Consider the following 21501-nt stretch of genomic DNA (forward strand, 5'->3'; position numbering starts at 1 on the left):
ATAGCGCTCTGAACACTCTGAGCGCATGGAAGGAAAACCGTGTCTGAAAGGGCTAAAATGGTGCGCTGCACTATCCGCTGGATCACTGTTGAATGGTGACATTTAGATCCCTGGTGATCAACTGACTACAAAAGAAAAAAAAAAAAAAAAAACAGTTGCAGTTGTTTTGGTGCCCTAGACACACAGTCAAAAAACATGTTCTTAATGGAAGTCTATGTGTCCGATTTCGGACAAACAAGGGTGGATGGAGCTATTTCATGTCATGGGTGTTCTATGGGCGACACGGTTTACATTTTTTAAATTTTTTTTTAATATGGAGAAAAATAATAACTTTGGCCAAATTTGATGCCATAATCTATAAAAATTTCAGGTGGCCTACCACTTCATGGCTGAGTTGCTGTCGTTCCCAATCTCTTCCACTTTGTTATAATACCACTGACAGTTGACTGTGGAATATTTAGGAGAGAGGAAATTTCACCACTGGACTTGTTGCACAGGTGACATCCTATCACAGTACCACGCTGGAATTCACTGAGCTCCTGAGAGCGACCCATTCTTTCACAAATGTTTGTAGAAACAGACTCGTGCCTAGGTGACGAGTAAGCCCTTCCCTTGGTTTTGCGTGTTCATGTCAGGTAAAGGGGTATCCCAATCCTCTGCTGAATCAAGAGCTAAGGATAGGGGCCGATGCTACATAGCCCTGAAACCAAGATTTTTCAGGACTACACTTGAAACCAAGGGGTATGATGAATTTCCCACCATGCACTGCGTTCACTTGCAAAATGGCACAATGGACTACAAAGGCGCTAAATGTAAATATTTTCAGCACTGATTATAAAAAAATACAACAGTTGTGTTTTCTCATGTGTTCAACCTTTAGCTCCGAAACACACTGACACACTGTTTATCTGCAATGTGTGATGATAAACAGCAATCAAGTGGCTCATTTCTTAAAGGAAGTTTTTCACCCCTACCCCTTAACACTCTGTTTCCAGGGGCAAAGGGAAGGGGTAGAAATGAGATTGGCCCCTAGTCAGGATCACATGTCCAGGTGTTCTCATACTGTTGAAAAATGTTCAACACAGCCCCTCTGAGATGGAAAAACTGTTTTGAACATTGCCTTAAATGTATTTTCTCTTAAAAATTTGGCCCGTTTAACAAATAATTACTTTTTAATAATTGAGAACATACAACAGCTAGACTTCCCCTCTAATGGTGCGATTTCTTTCCTCCAAAAACTAATTTAGGACTTCATTATAAAAGTTAATTTGTAGGAACGAGGCGTACTGACTACAATTTGTGACCCCATCAGTTTTTCTTATTGGAACAATCTGAGACGTAATAAAAGATGTAGGTTAATACAGTGAAGGATAAACCAGATTTGTGTCATTTGAATAATTTAAATGTGACCAGAGTTTGTAGCTTCATTATCCTATAAATGTACTTAAAATAAAAAAGGAGAGATTTAGCTCCAAAGCAGTTCAGAGCAGAGAAATTCAGACAGTTAACGTGTATTTCTTGGATGTTTTCTGGGTCTAACGGCTTTATGATGCTCAGTTTACCACCCCTTCAGTGAAACAAAGTTAAACTAAGTCTCTTTTAAAGTTGCTGTTGACTGTGAATGTCACTGCTGGAAGACTTGGAGAAACTTCTTTCTCTTAACTTTCTGTTTTAACACAAATGTGACCTCTGAGCACAGATCGCCGGGGTCTGAGGCCCATCTGGACGCTGCTGTAGCTCTGCCGTGATGCTCAGGTGGACAGGAGAGGACATGGGACACCTGCAGGGGAGCGAGAAGGCTGATGGGAAAAGTGACTAGGCAGCAAGCTGTACAAATCCTCAGAAAGGAGAGACTGTGAGACAGGTGCAGAGAGTTCAAAGTGGTGTAATCATGACCTGGATAGATGCTTAGGCCTTTGAGGCCTTTGAAAGTTTTCCTTCAGTCAAGTCATTGAGGAGAGTGCATCGTATAAAACTAACTATAAAAATCCATTAGTGTTAAAATGATAAGTCTGATTGATCATGTGGGTAAAAATTAGCCTTCTGTGGAAGAGATGTGAAAAAGGAGACCACAGGAATAAACATAACTCTGCCTAGGAGCAACAAAACTGCAGCACAATAATCATTTGTGCAGTAAAAAAACCCAGGTTCCATTACATTAAACAATCCCTCAAAGTTCCATACTTGTAGAGTGTCAGACAGTTAAGCCATATCTTTTATCTGCAAACTAAATCATATCAAACAGGTGAATTTGAACTTTTGAGCTGGTGTGTTTGCATAGCTACACCTAAACCCAGTCTGCAGTGTGACTTCTGTACTAGTTATACCATCAGCTTCCAGTTCTACCACATCCTCTGCTTATCCTTGTATGGAAAGCAATAGAATTACACTACATTGCCAAAAGTGTTCGCTCACCTGCCTTGACTCGCATATGAACTTAAGTGATATCCCATTCATAATCCATGGAGTTTAATATGACGTCGGTCCACCCTTTGCAGCTATAACAGCTTCAACTCTTCTAGGGAGGCTTTCTGCAAGATTTAGGAGTGTGTTTAGGGGAATTTTTCACCATTCTTCCAGAAGTGCATTTGTGAGGTTACACACTGATGTTGGATGAGAAGGCCTGGCTCTCAGTCTCTGCTCTAATTTATCCCAAAGGTGTTCTCTGGGGTTGAGGTCAGGACTCTGTGCAGGCCAGTCAAGTTCATCCACACCAAACTCTCTCATCCACGTCTTTATGGACCTTGCTTTGTGCACTGGTGCACAGTCATGTTGGAGCAGGAAGGGGCCATCCCCAAACTGTTCCCACAAAGTTGGGAGCATGGAATTGTCCAAAATCTCTTGCTATGCTGAAGCATTCAGAGTTCCTTTCACTGGAACTAAGGGGCCAAGCCCAGCTCCTGAAAAACAACCCCACACCATAATCCCCCCTCCACCATACTTTACACTTGGCACAATGCAGTCAGACAGGTGCTGTTCTCCTGGCAACCGCCGCCAAACCCAGACTTGTCCATCAGATTGCCAGATGGAAAAGCACGATTCATCACTCCAGAGAATGCATGAAACTGCTCTAGAGTCCAGTGGCAGCTTGCTTTACACCACTGCATCCAACGCTTTGCATTGCACTTGGTGATGTATGGCTTGGATGCAGCTGCTTGGCCATGGAAACCCATTCCATGAAGCTCTCTACGCACTGTTCTTGAGCTAATCTGAAGGCCACATGAAGTTTGGAGGTCTGTAGCGATTGACTCTGCAGAAAGTTGGCAACCTCTGCACACTATGCACCTCAGGATCCCCACTCCATCATTTTATGTGGCTATCACCTGTGGCTGAGTTGTTATTCGCTATCTCTTCCACTTTTACATAATACCACTGACAGTTGACTGTGGAATATTTAGGAGCCAGGAAATTTCACCACTGGACTTGTTGCAAAGGTGGCATCCTATCACAGTACAGCGCTGGAATTCACTGAGCTCCTGAGAGTGACCCATTCTTTCACAAATGTTTGTAGAAACAGTCTGCATGCCTAGGTGTCTGATTTTATACACCTGTGGCCATGGAAATGATTGGAGCACCTTATTTCAATTATTTGGATGGGTGAGTGAATACTTTTGACATTATAGTGTATAATCGTAGACAAAGATAACCTGAGACAATACAAAATGCAGTTCTCTAAATGATGATTTCCTTTTATAAGTGAAAAGAAACATCCACAATGGCCCTGTGTGAAAAAGCCATTGCCCCTGAACATAACATCTGCAAGCAAGCATTTGCAATAAATGGCAATGCGTCTCTCTCATTGCTGTGGAGGAGTTTTGGCCCACTCTTCTTTGCAGAATTGTTTTAATTGAGCCACATTTGAGGGTTTTAGAGCATGAATGACCTTTTAAAGGTCATACCACAGCATCTCATTTAGATTTAAGTCCAGACTTGCCCAGGCTACTCCAAAATTGTCATCCACTTAAAAGCTAAAATCGGAGTCAAAAACATCAACAGTATTCTCATGAACAAGTATACTGCTTTTTCTCAGGAACAGATAAAGTTGTATTTCATCTTCCTGTCTGCTCCTAAGGCTGGATTTGAACCTGTGACACACTAATGGTGGTATAAGGTTTCCCTGCTCAGGCCAAACAGGCTTTTCGTTGACATCCTCCTCCTCCTTCAGTTGCTGCTGCTGGTGTCTGAAGCAATGGTGGAAAGCTCGATAATCTGACAGTCTCTGTGGACATTACCGGTTGTGGCCAGAAGGCAGGTGCCTTAATTTCCAGTAACGGGCAGTTATTACCGAACAGATCTTCTTAAAATGGGGTAGGTAATGGCCAATGGTGCTTTGGGTGCTCGTCTAAGCTGCCTATTAGAGCTTAATGTGATTTACACTGCAGAGGTATGGCGGAGGAGAGCAGAGCTAAATCGAGGAGAGGAGAGAGCTGCTATCTGTGTGAGTGAGTTTCAAATGTGAGCAGGAATGAATCCATGAAGGAATTTAAATTGAAAGTGATCTTTTCTGCGAGTCCTGCAAAGACGGAACGGTCACACAGAGGAGAGGGACCCAAATGTGAACTGGGATGACGTGAACAGTTATGGCCTCTGTTTCATAATCCCTGAAGTCAATCCCATAATTTGCAGCGGTGATTCCTCTCTGCATAATCTGTAAAATAAGCAGTGGTGTAGTGTGACTAATCCGGTAAATTTCCTCATTAGTAGTAGAGCTCAGCACCAGTTCGACCAGTTTAAGAGCACATTATGATATAAATAGTAAGAACCAACCAATCAGAAGCCATGATGCTGGCCTTGTTTTAAGAGTAACTTCATACTCAGACCAGATAATTTGTTTTTGCATTTTTGGCAGCTAGCTGGTATTCACCCAAAATACCCCTCAGGATTTGTAATGATGTATGGGGTTTACCATGTTTCTATTTCTGCTCTGCCCTTCTGCAAGCTCTCCTTATTTCCATAAAATGACTCTTATTTAGCCATGATGAGGTCTGAGACTTATGCTCTCTTGTTTTGAATGGTGCAACAGTGTCAAGGGTGGCTGAAACAGCAGAACTGAGTGATGAAACAAGTTCCTCTGTACTGATATGGGATGCTGCAGCCTTGACACTGGTGCTAGTGGGTCCCTCTCTAAGGATTTCTGTAAACCTAGCAGGAGTGGAGGGGTTTAAAATTCTGGTGCAGAGGGGAGCAGTGCAGACAGGAGAAAAATATGGTAGTTCTAGGTCAAATGTGGTTGCTTTGTGATCAGAAAGGAGAAAGTCTTCAATGACAGGGGTGAAGAGAGGACTAAATCTAATCCGTTTACATACTGTTGGAGACCAAAGGATTCAAGTAAATTGAGAATGCAGGATCTTGTAAATTTTGAGATAATTAAGAAAGTAGATCAGAGTATTCTGTGATAAATCATTATTAGGTTTTGGGGGTCTGTGTATGAGAATGCAAAGGGCTGGAGAGGAAGAATTTATTACAAAAGATAATGGTTTAATAGTAGAGAATGGGCCAATAGAAAAACTGGTACACTTAAAGGCATTATTATGAATTAAAGCAACCCCACCATCTCTTGAATGTAGCTGGGGTTGGTGAAAATGGGAGCAGCAATGAGAGGGGAGCCGTCAGCTGGTGTAAGCCATGACTCAGTGACAAATAAACAGAGCTGCGATTGTGATCAGCAAACAAATGATTTGTTTGTCAAGGATCTAACATTCAGTCAGTGGATTCGTGGAGTGCTTGGCAGAGTGGTTCTAGGCCTTATGATGGTCTGAATGGGAAAGACTCCCGGTAAGGGTGCTGTTAACAGTTTGGCCAACAGGGGGAAGGACAGCGCTCTGAGGAGCCACTGTAGGTAGAGAAACAGGTCTAGTAGCCTTCAATGCAATGTGCAATAATGGGTGGTGCTCAGCAAGTGTTTGGTACCGCCCACTCTTGAGCCTTGGACACTGCCCTCTTTCAAGCCGTCATCCAATCAGACGTTTGGTATATATCATAACATCATCATCACCCATTGATCAGAGTCATCATGTCCACTTTCAAGAAACAGCAAGTAAATAGTACCGTATGAAATTAATCCTGAATAGAAATTAGTTTTTTAAAGAAAACATTTGGATATAGGTTTTTATTCAATATATGAATATATGGATATAATTCATGTCTTTTAGTTGCCATCATGTACAAATATAGCATTCACGTGTTTCATGCTCGAACATGCATTTTCTTTGTTTCGTACTCCAACAGCTGGAGATGAGGCAGCGGTAGCACATCCAAGGCACACCGTGCAGACTCCAACCGGTTGCAGACAGAATCTGTGGTTGCGTGGGTAATCCCAGGCAGGTCTTACCAGCTGCATCTGGATCAGCCGGGGCCATGTCCTGCAGTGCTGTGTAATGATTTGTGAAGATAAGGGGGTCTGGGAGACCTGGACAGGTTACCCCTGCCTTTTTGTCCCGTGAATAGTTTCCATGTTCTTGGTGTGAGGTGATTTCTGTGGCTACTGTCCTTTTAGAGTCCATGGTTGGCTCAAACCTTGTATGACTTGTGTAAAAATAGAACAGATTCACTGACGGTGGTCATGTTATCCCAGAATGGATAATTCATTGAGCAGGGAGCTTTACTACACTCCCAGAGGATCCAAATGTCTGATTTCTCAGGTACTTGTATCAATCAAAAGACTTAAAGGCATCAAATATCCAAGGAACACTAGAAAAAAAACTGTCCCAAAAGAGGGTTAAAAGTCTACAGGCAGTATCTCTGGCAGGGAGAAGCATGCAACATGCATTAGAAGTAGGAGATCCAGCTGATAGTTGGTGAAGAGAATCTGTTAGTGTGTGGAGAGCGGTGTTCATCCTCTTATTCTTAAACACATAGTAAAGAAACAAAATGGTAGAATCTGTGATCATTTGGTGCCATGAATGGAGTTTCTTCACCTTGCAAAGCAGATGGATTCGACCATTTCCGTGTTTCTCACTGGCGAATCCATCTTGCAAAACTCCCAGCCGAACCCTTTGGGCACGTTAGAAAGTGGGAGGACTAATCAGAGGGGCAGTACTTTCAGGCACTGCAGAGTCATGACCTAAGCAAGCAGCAACAAGAGGCTGGTGCAATTATGAAGAGATTAGCATGAATACTGCTATGGCATCAGTTTTATCAGATTGTGATGACGTTTGTTAAAAGAAGAACAAACAACAGCATTGACAAAAGTAGTGTACTGACATGTCTACAGTCGCCATGGGTCACATTATGCAGTTAACGTTAATCCAATCACCCTCCAAGTTTTTTTCAAAGGCTCTGCCCTTTCCCAAACGTTGTCTATTGTAGGTGTTCCAGATGGATGTGTGAAATAAAATCCAACTGGCTGTCAGGTTAACCTTAACCCTAACTACAAGTGTAATCCAATCCACCGTTGTGATAGTGGTTGTCTGCAGCCAGACTCTCTTGATAGCCACCGCCCCCTACAGGTAAAAACTGTCTGATCTTGTGCCCATTCTGCTTATTCTGCTTTAAATAACTGAGGTATTATTTTTGGTCTATATCACTCAACGTAGCCCTGGCATTGTGTGGCACACTGACAACAGGTTATTAAGGGAGGTATCCACTCTACTTATTTTACTTATCTTACTTAACACAGACTTTAGACCAGGTTTTAGGTTATTTAAGGTGCCATTGTTTTCTGCAACTCAATATAGAAATGCACCAGCTTTTTACCGTATTACTGCTTTTAAAACAAACAGAGTGGGTCCTGACTGAGTTCAAGTAAAACAGACTCCTGCATCAGGTGAAAAATAGGGAAGAAACCTGCACTTCATACCAAGACACTTCCAAAAAGTGTTCATGTGGACAGCTATTTCTAATTTTAGTCTCAGTCTTAGTCTTTGGGTTAAATGCATTTTAGTTTTAGTCACATTTTAATCATTTCTACCCTTTATAGTTTTAGTAATTTGACCAAAACTCAAAAACATTTTAGTCTAGTTTTAGTCCATAAAAGTCCTCACATTTTAGTCTTTACTTGTAGTCCAAGCATTTATTCTTTTGCCTAAATCTAGGACCAAATCATGGTAGTGTGTTCTATACACTCTGCCAGACCTAGGGTCCCTGCTTTCTACAGCTGAGAGGCAGAATAGATACATAGAATAGATGCATTGTTTTTGACAGATTTACCACCAGTAGAGAGATATCATGGATTTTGAATGTCGGACAACACCTACATTACATTTTAGTCTAGTTTTAGTCAAAACTAAACTTACTTTAAGTCTGTTTTAGTCTTTAGTCTTAGTCTAGTCATTCTTGTTAAAAAAGTGCTGTGGATGAATAGTTAACGAATAGTTAACTCTGTACTTCCTCATACAGTCACACATTAACACACAAAATGATCACCAGTCTGAGACTCCAGGTACAGAAACAGAGGCGACCTTCAGCTGTCCGCTGGCTGCTTCCCCTCCACGCCACTCCTAATCCGCCCTTAATTAACCACAATCAGCTCGTTAGCTAAACAATCCATCAAACAGCCAATAGGGTTTAAGAGAGCATGCAGAAGGAGACTCTGTTTAATGGAGATTAGACTTCTACTCAAGTATCATGTCTGGAGGGTTTATTTAGAGCCCAGCAGCAGGTTTTCCAGAGTGGACTGTGATTTTATGTCACAGGTGAATAGACCCTTTAAACAGAAGATCAAACACCTTTATAATCAGACCTTTATGTGTCTGCTCTCTTCACTGTGAAGCATTATTTTAAAGGTACTTCTGCTTTACTTAAAACTTGTAGCAGCTGCATTTCAGAGGATGATGAGTTTTACTGCACTGTATCAGTCTGAAAGCTGGAGTTAGTTTAAACATAAAGTTTCATCTGTTTATCACCCTTTTTTAGGACCTGGCCTGACATTCTCCTTGAGGATTTTCTGATAGAGAGAAGAATTCATGGCTCCATCATTATGGCAAGAGGTCCAGGCCCAGAAGCAGGCTTAAACAATCCCACTACCATATTTGACTGTTGGTTTGATATTGTTTTGGCTGTACTAATTTTACTTCAGATCCAACAGGATGCCAACTTCCAAAAGTTTAACTTTTGTCTCGTCGACCACTGAATATTTCCCCAAAATCTTGACGATCATCAATATGTTTTTCTTCTTCTTCTTTTGTTAAATGTGAGACAAACCTTTTTTTGTCAGCAGTGGTTTGGCCTTGGAACTCTCTGATGAATACCCCATTGGGCCAGCTACTTTCTTGTTGTTGAATCATCGACACCAAAATCAACCAAGTCAAGTGATGCCTGCAGGTCTTTAGATGTTGTTCTGGATTCTTCTGTGACCTCCTGGACGAATCATCCATGCACTATTGGACCTCGGCCATTCCTGGGAAGGTTCAACACTGTTCCAAGTTTTCCCCCTTTGTGGATAATGGTGCTTACCTTGGTTGGCTGGAGTCCCAAAGCCTTAGTAATGGCTTTGTAACCCTGTCCAGACTGGCAGACATCAGTGACTTTGTTTCTCACCCATTCTTGAGTTTCTTTAGATAGCGCCATGATGTGTTGCTTTTTCAGATCTTTTAGCCTACTTCACTTTTCAGACAGGTTCTATTGAAGGGATTTCTTGACTGTACAGGTCCTGCAGTAATCAGGACTGGGTGTAGCTAATCACAGTAAATTCATGATTTCAAATGGCATTTTGTATTTATTCAGGTTATCTTTGTCCAATAATATTTTTAAGACCTGTATCATTTAAGTGTGATGAATGTGGAAAAACAGAAATCATGAAGGGGGCACACACTTTTCCACCGTACGTTTGTCACCCTGTCCCACAGCTTTTACAGGACCCAGATATGAGGTGAATATCTCAAGTCGCTCTTGCAGACACCTAATCCCACCTTTCAACCAAGCTTAAGTAAATTAAAATTAAGGTCACAATCTCCCTGTGGCGCACTGAAAAGATTTGTCTTTGGACCAATCAGAGGGTCACTAAAGGGTCAGTCACTGCCATTATGTTGATGGTGTGCATTTTGCTTCACAAACTGAAAAAGCCTCAACAGAAAGTAACTTTTTCTACCAAATGTAAAACACGAGTTTGCATGTGTCCCAGTTTGTCAGAGCTGAAAGTACAAAGTCTGCTTATTCATCCTTCAACATCCACACCCGTACATTTCCACTTCTTCTTTTGTGTCACTCTTCTTCCTCTCTCCTGCTGTGTCTCCTCCACCTGAACCTTCCTGCTGTGGAAAAAGGAATTTCTCTCACCTTTCGTGCTTTGCATGTTCAGAATTGCTGCTCATTTCACAACATTTCATGGGACAAATCAGCAGCGGGGGGTCACAGTTATCACAAAGCTTGTTTCATTTAGATTTCACAAAGGAAGAGTGGAAAAGTTGAGGAGCTGCTGAACTTTTAGAGTCCTGGTTATGTTGCTCAGCTGCATGTTTGCATGATAAGGCAACAACCTAGCTGCTGAGAGACCATGATTACAACTTTTATGTGACCTGATACACCACATAGACGGTTTTATACTTTCAATGCATGGGATATATTTCACATCTGTCTTTGCAACAGCCCAAAATCTGTGTTGGGGAAGAGCAGAAGCAAAAAATAAGAACTATGATAATAAATTAAGAATAAAAACTAAGAGGATGATTGGATGAAAGCTCTACATGTCACATTCATTACCAGCCAATCAGGGTGCGAAACCCCAGAGAGTTAGCTACACAACTTGAGCTTGACAGGCAGCCATCATCTTTGTTTACTATCAGTGGAGCCAGTTGGTAAATTAGATTCTTTCCAAAGCCACTCAGAAATACAGAAAAATATTTTTACATCGGGAAAAGCTTTCGTTATCACTCTTTACGCTTCTTCTAGAACCCTAGTTACAAAAAAGTTGGGATGCAGTGTAAATGTAAATAAAAAAGAATGCAATGATTTTCAAGTTTCTTAAACTCATATTTTACAAATTGAACATAAACAACATATCACATGTAGAAAGTTTACCATTTCATGAAAATATTAGCTAATTTTAAATTTGATGACAGTAACACATCTCAAAAAGAAGGGACAGAACAACAAAAGGCTGGAAAAGTAAGTGGTACCAATGAAAAACAACTGGAGGAGAACTTTGCAAATAATTAGGGTAATTGGAAACAGGTCAGTAACACGACTGGGTATGAAAGGAGCATTTAGAGAGGTAGAGTCTCTCAGACATCAAGATGGACAGAGGTTCACCCACCGTGAAAAAAAAAAAAAAAAAACAGTACGAAATTGTGGAACAATTATAGAAAATTGTTCCTGAAGACTTTGAATGTCCCACCAACTGGTTTTCATAACATCATTAAAAGATTCAGAGAATCTGGAGGAATCTGTGCACAACGGACATGGCTGAAGGTCAGTATTGGATGCGTGTGATCTTGGGGCCCTCAGCTGGCATTTCATTGAAAACAGGCATGATAGTGTACTGGAAATCACTGCATGGGCTTAGGAACACAAAAAGAAATCAGAAATCATCGTTTGACTACTCACCGTGCCATTAACAAATGCATTTCACATCCCCGGTTAACTTAGATAAGTCCTAACGTTTTTCGCTCATGTTTCCCAGTTTTGTCATTTCCTGTTTTATTTTGTTATACTTGCATTAGTCTCTTGTTTCAGGTCCTGCTTCCTCCCCCTCCCTGCATGTGTGTGGTTTTCCCACCTTCACTGATTTTCTGATTCCCATCACCTGGTGATCATTGTCTGGGATTTGCTGCTCTTGCTCTGCTCCTTGTGTATATATACCCCTCACTCCCTTCCTTCTATGCAAGATTGACTTGTGAACCCTTGGGAACATTGCTTTCAAGTCTTATTATTCCTAGTGTGTTTCCCCATGTTTTCACCCAGTTTAGCATTTGATTACTGTGTTTGCCTGCTGATTTTGTACCTCTGCCTGGATCCTGATTGACCTCCTGTTAACTGAACTTGGACTTATTAAACAGGTTTTGACTTTTTCCCTGTCTTCTGTGAATTTGCTTTTGGGTCCTTTGCTCTGGCAGTGGTTTTCATGCGAGTGAAAGTTAACCTGTAACGCTATCTGGAAAACCTTCAACACTGAGTGTCTTGGAAGGGCAGAGGATCTGAAAGAAACTCGGAGTGTGATTGGATGAACGTTCTGTCTGTCACATCTTTGCAGGCCAATCAGAGCAACAAAACACGTGACATAGTATGGAGCTATTATTGTTGCAAAAGTATTTGCAAATGCGTACAAAGATCTGCACACAAATCCACAAATGCGTGCACAAATCCACAAATGCGTGTACAGATCTGCAAATATGCAGACCAATTTGTAATTGTGGACTTAGTTCATTTTGGTTCAGAATCTGCCTCTCAATTGTCTGTCATACACACGTGACTTGGCACGTACTGAGATCTGTAAGCGTGAAGCGCTGGGTCTGTTGCCCTCAGCGCAGGCTTGCAGGCAAGGCTCCCTTTCTCATCACATTGGAATCACACAGGAGGCAGCAGTTAAGACTTAGTAACGGCTCTATATAACGTCAGTGTGGAAGGAGAAATGTTATCGGATTATACTGTTATTGTTATTATGAAATATTCATTTCAGTCCATTACAGTTCACACTACACAGTCATTTTAATATTTTGATTATTTGCTCTGACATCACGCCGATAGCTCCGTCAGCTGCCCATAAAATAGAAAATTGCTCTGCAGTCCCGTGAGCAAAAATATCCCAACATAAAAATGTAAAGCTAAAGTTCTGCTGTGGCCACCAGAAAAACTCTGAAATTAGAGACCTCAGAGTCACCTGGCTCTGCCCACTGTGGTGCTGCTGATCCTGCACCTGCACCTGCAGCACAAACAGCGCCAGCGTGATGACTCTTCGTCCACGGCTGAAGACTCCCTCTACTTCTCATCTACTCCTGCCCGCGTCTATTTCCGTGCCTGAGTGATTAAATTCATGATCGGTGTATAAAAGTCACCAGCAAAAAAACAAACAGGTAATAAGAAATAAATGTATAGAATTTATATTGTAATATATTATATAGCAAAATTTGAACCAACAACTACATGAATGAAACTCTGTGATATTGCCACTCAGCCACTGAAAGCATCCAGTATTCATCCAGCTGATCACGCCCTTCAACCTTACAGATCTCAGTAAATGTTTATGGATCTGAGTACAAATTGTGCGCGGTACAAGTGTTGCAAAAGTCACGTGTGTACAATTGGCAACAGTCAATTGAGAGGCAGATTCTGAACCAAAATGAACTAAGTCCACAATTACAAATTGGTCTGCATATTTGCAGCTTAGTGCACACACTTGTGGATCTTTGTACAAATTTGCAAAACTTTGCACACACGTGCAAATCTTTACACGGATTTGCAGATCTGTACACACATTTGTGGATTTGTGCACGCATTTGTGGGTTTGTGTGCAGATCTTTGTACACATTTGCAAATACTTTTGCAACAATAATAGTTCCATACATAGCCGATATCGAGGTGCATGTGCACGGCTACCAAAGAATAACGCAAACCATTGCAACTGCAGATATGTCAGTACACGACTTTTGTCGGTCTTGAAAAGAAAACAACTCACTGCTGTTCTTTGTTCTTCTTTTAACAAGAAATATCGTCAAGTTCTGATAAAACTGGTGCTTTAGCAGCATTCACGCTAAGATCTTCCGCCATAATTGCACCGGCCTCTTGTTGCTGCTTGCTTACGTCACGACTTCGCCGCGCCTGAGAGTACCGGCCCTCTTCGCTGATTGGTCCTCTTACTTTCCAACCGGGCCCAAACGGTTCAGATGGGGGCTTTGCAAGATGGATTTGCCAGCGAAAAACAAGGAAACGGGCGTTTCTGTCTGCTTTGCAAGGTTAAGTGAAAGCTGTATCATACAAAGAAGAAGCCATATGTGAACACAGTCCAGACACATTGCCCTCTTCTCTGAGCCAAAACTCATTTTAAATGGACTGAGGCAAAATGGAAAACTGTTCTGTGGTCAGATTAATCCAAGTTCTATCTGAAAAAATCTTGACGGCATGTCCTGCAGACTGTAGACCATCCAGCTTGTTATCAGTGCACAATTCTAAAGCCCGCATCTCTGATGGTATGGGGTTACATTAGTGCTTATTGCGTGTGCAGCTTACAAATCTGGAAAGTCACTATCACTGAAATGTAAATACAGCAACATATGCTCCCATCCAGACAGCGTCTCTTTCAGGAAAAATCTTGAATATTTGAGCCAGACACTGCTAAACCACATACCACATCCATCACAACACCAACAGCATGGCTTCACAGTAGAAGAGTCTGGATGCTGAACTGGCCCAGATCTTTCAGAGGGGATGCTACACAACAAAAAATGCTACAAAATGTCCTGACTTTTTTAGATTTGTTGCTGCCATCAATTTTAAAATGAGCTAATATTTTTCGGGAAATCGTAGAATGTCTCACTTTAAACATCTGATATGTTGTTTATGTTCTATTGTGAATAAAATATGGTTTTAGGAGATTTGCAAAGCATTGCATTATTTTTTTTATTCACATTAGCTACACCAGAGCTGATCTCTTCACCAGTCACCATTGTTTACAGGCTGGCAGGAAAGCAAACCTTGCTTATATCTATCACCTCTTTCTCCTTAAATGATGCTGATTGGTCAGGTCATTCTCTGACTAGGCTTCAGCTTGAAGCTTTGCAAGATCTGTTGATGACAGACAATGAAACTGGACAATCCACTGGATTTGCAAGGTTGAATTTTGTCTACATGAATAGGTATTTGGAAGGTATCTCCACAGTTTATAGCTGGAGCCAAATGCTGGTGTTTTAGCCCCATGAGCAAGCACCAGCTTCAGACTCATTCAGAAGAAATGCCACAGGTGAGGGCTCCACCAATCACTGAAAAATTGCAGGCGATAATGCTCTGTCTTTCTTTCTCATCCTGTCCTGCCAAAACAGCCTGGACGGAGAATCAGGCAGCGATTAGTCTCCCCTGAGCCGCACATGAAGGACGATGCAATGGGCCTGTTCTCATTAAGTCTCCATTAGCCGTAGTGTAATGGATTTTTAATGAAGGAGAGAGACACAAACACAAAGGCGAGCTCGACTCGACCCCGACATCAGCAGGGAGTCACGCCACTCATCGCCCAGAATCCTCCTCTTCTGCTGCTGTCACACAAAGATGGAAATATGTCTGCAGGTTAAAGTTTTACATTTAATGGTTTTGCTTTAACTCTTTTTTTTTTTTTTTTTTTTTTCTTTACCTTGAAAGAAATGCAACATAAATCCCCCAGAATGTGAGCTATTTTTTTCTTGAATCTCTACAGTTGAATAGTTTAGTTTCCTTGCTTCCACCGACACACACATTGTTTTAACTGTTGATTGGACAACTCTGATGAATCTCTGGAGATCTCAAGCAGGAACAATGATTCCTCCTTTACTGGGAGTCTTAGTCATCCTCCTACTGCATCGACTCCAGTCACGAATCCTACAAACGTTAATAAAATCCCTTCATTTCCTAAAATTGCTGCATCCTGTTGAGCCTGTGTAGAAATTCATTAAAGCTGCAGCAATCACAAAGAGGAATTTAATCAGTTAAACAGACTCACAGATGAGAATTGTCAGTGTTTGGTCTAAAATCCCAAAATGTCACAGACACAAATTTACATAATTTTTCATACTTGCGTGCCACTTTTAAAAGCTAACAGTAAAATTTGGAATTATTCTGCCTGAATAACAAATCATGTCTGATGGTCTACTCACAAAAAGTTAAAACATGCAAAATCTTAAAAGCAAAACACCCCACTCTCTAATTTAAAAATCCTGAAGCTGAATATGCAAAACATGTTATTTCAAGTTAGAACTGCTGGACACAAAATGTCCCTGGATATAAAGTCTGTCCTTGGTTATTCTGACCTAGAGGGTCAGGTTTTTACTACATATTTAATGCAGCAGTGAGAAATGAGCAAAAGATGCCATGAGCAATCAGTTAATTGGGTTTAAAATGTTAATAGCTTTCTTGCATTTGTAATGGTATTTACTCACAATTAACCACATGAAAATAATGCTAAATAAGGAAAAAAACATACATAAGTTAAGTCAAATTTATTTACATAGCCCATTTAAAATATAGTATCGTGCATTATTAAATAATGTAATGGCAGATCTTAATTGGTGTGATGTGCTGTTTGGAGTCACTAATGTAAAAGCTTGACTGTTCCAGGTTTTGAATCAAGTCTACATGACTATTAGAGTTTCTACATCTTTTCTAAGGTCAAATTCAAAAGGTTTTCAAGTTTTAATCAGTATTCTTGGCTACCATTACACCATGAGGACAAAAGAACACTCCAAGAAACTCAGAGAAAAAGTTATTGAAAAGTAGAAGTCAAAGGATGGATACAGAAAATATTTCCAAGGCACTGAACATCCTCCATAGTTCAGTTAAATCCATTATGGAGAAATGGAATATGGCAGATGTTAGGCCTGGATCAGGCCATCCTCAAGTGTGCCAGAAGGTGACTAGTGAGAGAGGCCACCACAAGATAGACAGTTTAACAAATCTACTGCATGCATATATTTCACATTCATCTGGGAAAGCTCCCATAGAAAGCATTTGGGAATGGCAGGACTTTTAAAAAAATTCTCGAAAGGTGATTGATCACTCTGTCTGTCACATTCGTAAAGGGCCAATCAGAGCGACAAGACAAAGTAAGATCCTACTCATGCACTTCCTTTGACCAGACAGGCTACCGGTAACCTTGCAAAGCAGATGGATACGTCTGTTTCCATGTTTCTCACTTGTGAATCCATCTTGCAAAGTTCCCATCTAAACAGTCTGGGCCCGTTTGAAAGGGACAGGACCAATTAGTATCAAGGGGTAGTACTTTTGTGGGTGGAGACATAAGCAAGCAGCAACAAGAGGCCGGTGTACTTATGGTGGAAGACAATAGCGTGAAAGCTGCTAAAGTGTCAGTTTTATCAGAACTTGACGACATTTCTTCATTAAAGGAAAAACACAGAACAGCAGTGAGTTGTTTTCTTTTCAAAAACGACAAAGTTGTGTACTGACATCTTGTCAGGTTACTGACTTGTGCCAAAACAAAGGCAAAATAATTTGACTCAGTGCTGTCAAAGGATGCCTGATGTAAAGTGCCATATGATCCACATATAATTCAAGAAAAACCTGAAGAAGAAATTATTGAAGACGGCACAGTCACCTTAGGTTGTGCTTCATTTCATCGTACATGTCACTGAATGTCATCTTTTGCTGTCATTATCATTGTTATTCAAACCCATCTCCAAACCACCACCTCATCATAACACTCTCAATTATTGGTTCCAATGAACAGCTTTTTAAAACTCACTTTGTTTGATTTAAAGCAGTGAAGACATCCTGCTTAATTGCAGCCTCCAAAAGGTCACTTTTAATTAATGTTTTCACTCCATAATGAGAGTGTGATTGTCAAAGAGTTTCACCTTGCATATTAAACAAGAAATACCATCTCTCTGTGCAAGGTGTTTGTTTCATCTCCAGCACCCTGAACCCATCAGACACCTGCAGTGAGCACGGCTCATAAAAGACCCAAATCAATCATAATTACCTCCAAGAGAGAGACATTTACAGTAGCTTAGACCCTAGCTTGTTCTCTAAATGAATGGAAAATTAATGGGAATGCAAGGTCAATCACTCGTCTGCTCTGGTATCTTTCAGCTCTGCAGGCAGCACTCAGGCTCATCAAACTGAATTAAAGTCTTTAACATCAATGCATGTAAAGATAAAAGCTTGAACTAGTACACAGCAGTGTCTCACCTTGACACTGATCAGCTTTGAAAACCTCTCTTCAACAATACGAATATGAACGTCCCTTACATCTTCACAAGTCTGGCCTTTCATGATTGAATATCTTGTAAGAAAAAATATGTGAACATAACAGGAGGTCTGCAGGGATCAAAAACATCAGCATCTGATTATCCTAACAGTAATTAACAATTAGCAGTGTATGTTCCCCACAAGACCCCTGATGGAAATTAGAATCACTCCTCAGAACCAGGTGAGGATTGTACATTAGGAGCATAGGGCCATTTTCCCATTGTGAGGGTGTAATTGTGCTGCTCTATCTGTCAATGTGAACAGCATGAATGCAAAAAAATCCAAACCTATCTGGCCCTGTGTGAAAAAGTAACTGCCCCCCTTGTTAAATCGTGACTTAACTGTAATAAACCACAGCTTTTGGAAAGCTGCAGGTAGATCCCAGACTTCCTGTCTGACAGGAAGCAGCAAGTATAGCTGGGGAAACATGTCTCTGAAGGAAGCAGAACTATCAGCATCAACTCACCCCAAGGCTGCATTCTTTCTCCTCTGCTCTTCTACCTGTACACCAACAGCTGCACCTCCAGTCACCAGTCCATCAAGTTCCCTAAATTTACAGACAATACAACAACCCCAATCGGACTCATCTGTAGCGGGGACGAGTCCGCCTACAGGTGAGAGGTAGAATCTCTAAACACTTTTTAGCATTGATAGTTCCTTTCCAGATGTGCAAGCTGCCCACTCCATAGGCACTAGTGCCACACCATACCATCTCTTAAGTCAACAGAGCACAGTGTCCATGGTTTCCAAAAAGAATCTCAAATTTCGATTCATCTGAGCACAGAACAGTTTTCCATCTCACCTCAGTCCATTTTAAATGAGCTTTGACCCAGAAAATACATGCCGTCCAGGATCGTGTTCACATATGGCTTCCTCTTTGTATGATACAGCTTAAACTTGTGTGTGTGGATGGCACGGCCAACTGTGTTGACAGACAATAATTTCTGGAAGTGTTCCCTAGCCCAGTACAAAAACATGACTGTTTTTGATGCAGTGATTCCTGAGTCCGTTATTGACCTTCAGCCTTGCCCCTTGCACACAGAGATTTCTCCAGATTCTCTGAAGATATTATGAACTATTGTTGCAAGAGAAAGTATGTGAACCCTTTGGGATTTCTTGGATTTCTGCATAAATTGGTCATAAAATGTGTTCTGATCTTCATCTAAGTCACAAAAATAGACAAACACAGTCTGCTTAAACTAATCCCGCAGGAAAAATGATATGTTTTCATGTTTTCATTGAACAAAACATGTAAACATTCACAGTGCAGGGTGTAAAAAGTATGTGAACCTTTGGATTTAATAACTGGTTGACCCTCCTTTGGCGGCAATAACCGCGACCAAACGTTTCCTGTAGTTGCAGATCAGACCTGCACAACGGTCAGGAGGAATTTTGGACCATTCCTCTTTACAAAACTGTTTCAGTACAGCAATATTCTTGGGATGTCTGGTGATCACTCTCTTGAGGTCATGCCGCAGCATCTCAATCAAGTTGAGGTCAGGACTCTGACTGGGCCACTCCAGAAGGCGTATTTTCTTCTGTTGAAGCCATTCTGTTGTTGATTTACTTCTATGCTTTGGGTCATTTTCCTGTTGTATCACCCATCCTCTGTTGAGCTTCAGTTGGGGGACAGATGGTCCTAAGTTTTTCTGCAAAATGTCTTGATAAAATTGGGAATTCATTTTTCCGTCAATGACAGCAATCCGTCCAGGCCCTGAGGCAGCAAAGCAGCCCCAAACCATGATGGCCCCTCCACCATATTTTACAGTTGGGATGAGGTTTTGATGTTGGTGTGCTGTGCCTTTTTTTCTCCACACATAGCGTTGTGTGTTCCTTCCAAACAACTCAATTTTGGTTTCATCTGTCCACAGAATATTTTGCCAGTAGTGCTGTGGAACATCCAGGTGCTCTTTTGCAAACTCCAAACATGCGGCAATGTTTTTTTTTTTTGGACAGTAGTGGCTTCCTCTGTGGTGTCCTCCCATGAACTCCATTCTTGTTTAATGTTTTACTTATTGTAGATTTGTCAACATAAATGTTAGCATGTGCTAGAGATTTCTGTAAGTCTTTAGCTGACACTCTAGGATTTTTCTTCACCTCACTGAGCATTCTAGACTGTGCTCTCACAGTCATCTTTACAGACTCTCCCTGTCTAGGGAGAGTAGCAACAGTGCTGAACTTTCTCCGTTTGTGGACAGTCTGTCTTACCGTGGACACATGAACATCAAGGCTTTTAGAGATACTTTTGTAACCCTTTCCAGCTTCATGCAAGACAACAATTCTTGATCTGAGGTCTTCTGAGAGCTCTTTTGTGCGAGGCATGGTTCACATCAGGCAATGCTTCTTGAGAACAGCAAACTCAAAACTGGTGTGTGTCTTTTTATAGGGCAGGGCAGCTTTAACCAACACATCCAATCTCATCACATTTATTGGACTCCAGGTTGGCTGACTCCTGGCTCCAATTAGCTCTTGGAGAAGTCATTAGCCTAGGGGATCACATACTTTTTTACACCCTGCACTGTGAATGTTTACATGTTTTGTTCAATAAAAACATGAAAACATATCATTTTTCGTGCGGTATTAGTTTAAGCAGACTGTGTTTGTCTATTTTTGTGACTTAGATGAAGATCAGAACACATTTTATGACCAATTTATGCAGAAATCCAAGAAATCCCAAAGGGTTCGCATACTTTCTCTTGCAACTGTATATCCCACATGGTGGGTTATTTGAAGTTGAAGCAGTTTTGAGGAACATTTTTCTGATATCATTCCACAATCTTAGCCAGGTCTTCTTAGCAGATTGCTGAACCTCTACCCATCTTGACTTATGAGAGACTCTGCCTCATTAAAGTGCTCCCTTTTTACCCAGTCATGCTGCTGGCCTGTTGCCAATCAACCTAATAAGTTGAGGAATTCTTCTTCAGCTGTTTATCATTAGTACCGCTTACTTTTCCAGCCTTTTGATGCCCTGTCCCTACTTTTTTTGGGATGTGTTGCCGTCATCAAATTCAAAATGAGCTTAATATATTTGTACGAAATGAAATGTCTCAGTTTCAACATCTGATATGTATCTGATTTGCAAATCATTGCATTCTGTTTATATTTCCATTTTTCACATCGCCCCAACATTTTTGGAATTGGGGTTGTATAAAGTTTCCAGGACATATTTTGCAGCTGGGCCAAGTTTTGATTGAACAGAGAGACACACAGCAGGATGTTAATTTGATTGTACCCCCGGTTATTGGATTTATTTCAGCTGTTAAAACTCATTTAACTGTTGTGTGATGTTTGTTGCATAAAGTACAGTTCCTGCAGTTTCTGCTGAAAAAATCACCTATTTCCAAACAGCACATGCGGTCATGACCATCAAACAGCCTTCAAAATGTTGGGATCATTATATTTACAGATGGAAACATCCACAGCTTAGGTCAAAGTTATTGTTAGAGGAACCTTTTGAAGTGAAAGGTCATCCGACAGTAACTTGTTTCTCAGATGAAAGGCCTCAGATAATTGGAGCAGGGCTCACAGACAAGCCGGAACAAATGCACCTGAAACACGAAGGACAGAGCGCAAAATGGAAATAGAAGTCAAAGAACGGTCAGAGTCAAAGAGAGAGACAGACAGAGCAAGAGAAGGGAGGAAATATGAGATCAAAAGAAGACCAAATCTGGGCTGTAATGC

This window comes from Cheilinus undulatus, linkage group 1 (assembly GCF_018320785.1).
Source record: "Cheilinus undulatus linkage group 1, ASM1832078v1, whole genome shotgun sequence".
NCBI classification, from domain to species: domain Eukaryota; kingdom Metazoa; phylum Chordata; class Actinopteri; order Labriformes; family Labridae; genus Cheilinus; species Cheilinus undulatus.